Genomic DNA, 6,104 nt, shown 5'->3' on the forward strand with positions numbered 1-6,104 from the left:
AAAGATGATATGAGGAAGAAACCTTGAAAGGAACCAGGCTCAGAAGGGAACCTCATCCTCATTGCGGTGACACTGGACAGGAAATAATAATGCCCTTTTTACAACAGCAGCCAAGAGCTCTTGAGGAACTATTAGGTCAGTGTAGTTTCTGAGTTCATTATTGACACTAATTCCTTGCTGTCGCAAGCTGACAGATGTAACGGCAGATGTGTGAAGGTGCGATAGTTTCCAAGTAGCTCTGTCCACCTGGTCACAAGCTGTCCACACAGATCCATCCACAGCAGCAATGAGCACCACTAAAAGATGAGACTCCAACCAGGGGTAGAGGATCAGGCAGGTCTGGAAAGAAGAAAGGGTCACACTGGAAGGTCAGAACACTGGGGGATCGGGAGTGGGACGTATAGCTTGACAGAGAAAGTCAGAGAGAGAGAGAGAGAGAGAGAGAGAGAGATGCTTGTGATCATGTGATGTTTAAAGACAATGTAGATTATGTGTAAAGTGCAGGCAGAGACTCTGGCAATACTAGCTATGAGAGCATAACTAAAAGGGAGAGCAAGAAGGTGACAGACATGAAGGCTTCCTGGGACATAAAGCGTCCAACCACTTCACAGTCAACAAATCTGAGCGACTTGTGAGGGGGGTAAGGCAACAGCATCCAAACATCCCAGTACACCATACACTCTATGCCCATGAACCTTCCAGGTCTGCTCTTTTACCTAAGAAAAATGATACATTGAAAGCTTGACTAAGCAAATGTGTCTTCAGCCTGGACTTAAACATTGAGACTGTGTCTGAATTAGAAGGCTGTTCCATAACTGTGGGGCTTTAAACGAAAAAGCTCTGCCCCCTGCTGTAGCCTTTGCTATTTGAGGTACATTAAATTAATTTATTTAATGTATAACAGTATTGCTTATGCTGATATTTCATTTTTTCCCCATTCTTTTTTTAGTACAAGGGAACAAAATGTCAAAAAAGATTGTTTGTACAGTGAGCGAAAAAATTATTTGATCCCATGCTGATTTTGTACGTTTGCCCACTGACAAAGAAATGATCAGTCTGTAATTTTAATGGTAGGTTTATCTGAACAGTGAGAGACAGAATAACAACAAAAAAATCCAGAAAAACACATTTCAAAAAAGTTATACATTAATTTGCATTTTATTGAGTGAAATAAGTATTTGACCCCTTTGCAAAACATGACTTAGTACTTGGTGGCAAACCCTTGTTGGCAATCACAGACGTCAGACATTTCTTGTAGTTGGCCACCAGGCTTGCACACATCTCACATCTCAATTTCGGCCCACTCCTCTTTGCAGATCCTCTCCAAGTCATCAAGGTTTTGTGGCTGACCCTTCAGCTCCCTCCACAGATTTTCTATGGGATTAAGGTCTGGAGACTGGCTAGGCCACTACAGGACCTTAATGTGCTTCTTTTTGAACCACTCCTTTGTTGCCTTGGCCGTGTGTTTTGGGTCATTGTCAGGCTGGAATATCCATCCATGACCCATTTTCAATGCCCTGGCTGAGGTAGGGAGGTTCTCATCCAAGATTTAACGGTACATGGCTCCGTCCATCGTCCCTTTGATGCGGTGCAGTTGTCCTGTCACCTGGGGATGGTGAACTTGGGGTCATAGGCAGCATTCCTCCTCCTCCAAACACAGCGAGTTGAGTTGATGCCAAAAAGCTGGATTTTGGTCTCATTTGGCCTCAACACTTTCACCCAGTTCTCCTCTGAATCATTCAGATGTTCACTGGCAAACTTCAGATGAGCCTGTACATGTGCTTTCTTTAGCAGGGGGACCTTGTGGGCGCTACTGGATTTCAGTCTTTTACGGCGTAGTGTGTTACCAATTGTTTTCTTGGTGACTATGGTCCCAGCTGCCTTGAGATCATTGACAAAATCCTCCAGTGTAATTCTGGGCTGATTCCTCGCTGTTCTCATGATCATTGAAACTCCATGAGATGAGATCTTGCATGGAGCTCCAGACCGAGGAAGATTGACAGTCCTTCTGTGTTTCTTCCATTTGGGAATAATCGCACCAACTGTTGTCACCTTCTCACCAAGCTGCTTGGTGATGGTCTTGTAGCTCATTCCAGCCTTGTGTAGGTCTACAATCTTGTCCCTGACATCCATGGACAGCTCTTTGGTCTTGGCCATGATGGAGAGTTTGGAATCTGATTGATTGCTTCCTTCTGTGAACAGGTGTCTTTCATACAGTTAACCAGCTGAAAGCGCACTCCCCGAGAGTGCTCCTACTGTAATCTCAGCCCGTTACCTGTATAAAAGACACCTGGGAGCCAGAAATCTTTCTGATTGATAGGGGATCAAATACTTGTTTCATTCATTAAAATGCAAATCAATGTGTAACTTTTCTGAAATGTGTTTTTCTGGATTTTTTTGTTGTTATTCTGCCTCTCACTGTTCAAATACACCTACCATTAAAATTACAGACTGATCATTTCTTTGTCAGTGGGCAAACGTACAAAATCAGCAGGGGATCAAATAATTTTTTCCCTCACTGTAGTAATCACACATGCTACTAGAGGGCCAGGTGCTGAAAGTTGAGAATAGTTTGTAACATTGGTAACTTGAAAAAGTGAACATAAACTGTAAAAAACTTAAGATGGTTAGTTCCGTTTAGGAGTGTAAGATACAGTGGTAGAGCAGCCAAGAAAGGAGAGAAACACCAGTGGGAGTGAGACCTCTGAATGTGCTCTTACTCATCAACACACACAGAGTGGAAGTGGGCTTGTTTTTATATCTTGTGGAGACCAAATGTCCAAGGATTGGAATATCAGCAAGTTGTGACCCAGGAGGGAATGTGGTCACCATGAGGAAAAATGTTCCTTCTTTGTTTGTTAGTTAGTTTTGTTTTTTTGGGCATCTTTTATTTTAAAGATTAAAAAGTCTAGTTTGTGAAGTTAAAATTTGGGTGTTGGTATAGTGATGATCAGCTGTATTAATGCTTAGGTCAAGGAAAGTAACATTAGTGAATGAGTGAGTGAGTGTTGAGCCAGAAGATTAATCTAAGGCACAGCCTGGAAAAACAAAACAGACAGAAATAGAATGATGGACAGAATGGAGGGATTTCTTTTAATCTACATGATTAAACACAAACAACAGGGTATGAGAGTGAGAGAGAGAGAGAGAGAGAGAGAGAGAGAGGGACAGACAGACAGACAACAGACAGAGAGACAGAGAGAGTGAGGAAGGAAGAGAGAGAGACAGAGAGAGGGAGGAAGAGAGAGAGAGAGAGAGAGAGAAATTTTCAACAATTCCAACAAGACTACAGTGCCGAAATAGGATTTGTGGGAAGAAAAATATGCAAAAAACTTAAAAAACACGATATTCTAAATCCAGCTACAAACTTGCAAAAGCATGTGAGCCGCACACTGCAGATGCCATCTGCCATGCGTATTCTTAGCTAGGAGCAGAAGCTCAGTGGGGGGGGGGTGCAGGCCCCATCATTGGTGATGCTAAATCTTAATAATCACCTCAGATTCTTGCATGAATAATTTATCACTGAGTCTTAAGCCCTACTTTTCTGTTCTCCCGATTTCACATCTTTATTTAGACGCGCGATTTTGTGCCAGTGTAGTCACAACCAGTTCTCAGTTCAGTAGGCGTCTTCTCACACAACAGTACCAGCAATCTGCCGAAGTGAAGAGGCCACGCCACGCACAAACCCTGTCACACAGTCCTGGTTGGCTGATATGTTGCGTGATAATGAGAGCGCGGCCAACTGTCCAAGTACACGATTGAGTTAGTTTTCAATAAATGTGAAACAAATAAAAACATCACTCCACATCCTGCTGTATATTCACGGTATTTTATTTTAATCTTTATAACAAACCTGTGATCTTCTGTGGAGTCCAAAATATTTGTTTTGTAATGGAATTCTGAGCTGATATTATAACTTTAAACTTCTTTCATCGACATATTGGACGCAATGGTTTCCTACGTTACTTTTAAATAATTGTAGAATCAAATCTATATAATTCTATGTGTGATATTTGCTGATTTATTTTTTTGCAGATTAGTTTAGATCATGAGATTACAGTAGTTAACAAATAAAGGAAATCTTTCTCAACCAAAGTGTTTTCCATACAAACACCCCAAGATCATCGTATTTTATGTGAAGCACCATTTTCAGCAATGTAATCTATTATTTAATAAACGGATATCAGTACCTATAGAAGGTTGAACAATACTACAGTAGCCTGACCTTGGGTTAGGGTTATTAAGCTCTAGTGTAACTTAATAAGCCTCTGTGTAGATTCAAATAGTTTGTCAATGAATTCTTACAGAACATTTTGGAATATTACCAAACCCCCAAAACTGTTATAAGTGGCTAATATTGTTAGTTTAAAACAACAACTTAACAACTTCCTGAATTATGAAAGACGTTGTTTTGAAAAATAGCAAGCTAGCTTACTCAGTCACATTAGTTAGAAAACTTGCCAGAAAGTTACACATAGCATCAGGTTGAGAGCATTTATAAAATGAATTGAAGTAGCTTGAGAAGTATAGAAATTTGTTTACAATTAGTTTTCCTTTTCCATGGCTTTTTCACAAAAAAATAAGAAAAAACAAAAAAACACACACCTTGGGATAAAATCCTTAGAGTTTAAATCCGAATACAGATAAAGATATTGGCATGGCATGACATCTCTAGTATATTGCATACTGGTCACATGGTGACAACTCGTCTAATATTTTAATCTGAATCCTATGTCCAGAAAAGTTCACTCACGTCAGACTGTCTGAAATAATTCATGCTTGTAGCTTTTTTCTTTTGACATGATCAACTCCTCCATAAAACCCCGTCTGGTTGGGTAAAGATTGCTTTCTGAAAATTTAGACTCTCTCTCTCTCTCTCTCTCTCTCACACACACACACAGTCACATTGATGCGAACACACATTTATCTCTAAAAAGCCTTCATGAATGAACATGAACGTCACTATCACGCCAACATAGCCAAACATTACCATCTGTGGCTAGAAGGAAAGTCAGTGCCATAGAGAGAGAGAGAGAGAGACAGAGAGAGAGAGAGAGATAGAGAGAGAGAGAGAGAGAGAGAGCGAGAGAGATGCAGGAAAGGAGGGAGGGTAAAACCAAAAATGTTTCTGAAAAGATGATTAGATGTTAGAGAGATAAAAAGTAAACTGCACTTGAGTCCTTGACAGCAGAGAACAAGCATGCAAAGAAACATAAAAGATGAAACTGAAGTGATGCAGAAGTGTAGGAGGCTAGAAAAGCACAGAGGGAGAGAGCACATGCTGAGTACTTATATGTCTGAAGGAAACACTTCCGGCCGTTATTTATAAATGCTTACGTGTATGTGTGAGTGTTATGGAGGCGTGTTCATTAAGAGATGTGTGAACATATATGACTCTCATTCACTGACTCAAGTTTTGGACATGTGTGCCAACCATAACACACACACACACGCAAACACTCACATGCCAAATCAGACACAAACATGAGAACATGCACACATGGCTGCTTTAAAGTGTTCCAAGATATTAAAAAGAGGATTGTCTTAACACAGTATTTGTAACAAGCCACCAGAACAGATTAAATTCACCTTGGCTTAAATTCTACAAGTCTCTGGAACTGTATTAAACAAAATAAACACGATTCTTCAAAAAAATATTCCAATAACTTGTGTTTGGGTGATGAGCTCTGTCTTACACAGCTATCTCTCATAAATCTTTTATTAGGTTGTGGTATAGTGATTGTGAAGACCATAGTATAAGATTTACATACTTATTAAATGATTCAGTAAGCTCATGTACACTGTGGATGGAGGTATCTGAACTTACACAGTGATTTACATTGAACTCTCTCCATATAGTGGAAGAACCTGGACCCAACCATGCCAGAAAAATGCCCCACATAATCAAAACCACTGTTCTTAGCTTTGTCACCCTTAAGTATGTGTGTCTCGGCATAATATAGTCCCAAATTAAGAACTACAGTGTTTTATACTGTAGTTCTTCATTTTTTTTTATATTGTATTGATTGAAGTTATTTATTATATGTATTTCAATGGAATATATGGAGGAAAAGTGAAACACTAAAGACATAAGTTCTGTTTAT

This window comes from Hemibagrus wyckioides, linkage group LG08 (genome assembly GCF_019097595.1).
Source record: "Hemibagrus wyckioides isolate EC202008001 linkage group LG08, SWU_Hwy_1.0, whole genome shotgun sequence".
In the NCBI taxonomy this organism is placed as follows: Eukaryota; Metazoa; Chordata; class Actinopteri; order Siluriformes; family Bagridae; genus Hemibagrus; species Hemibagrus wyckioides.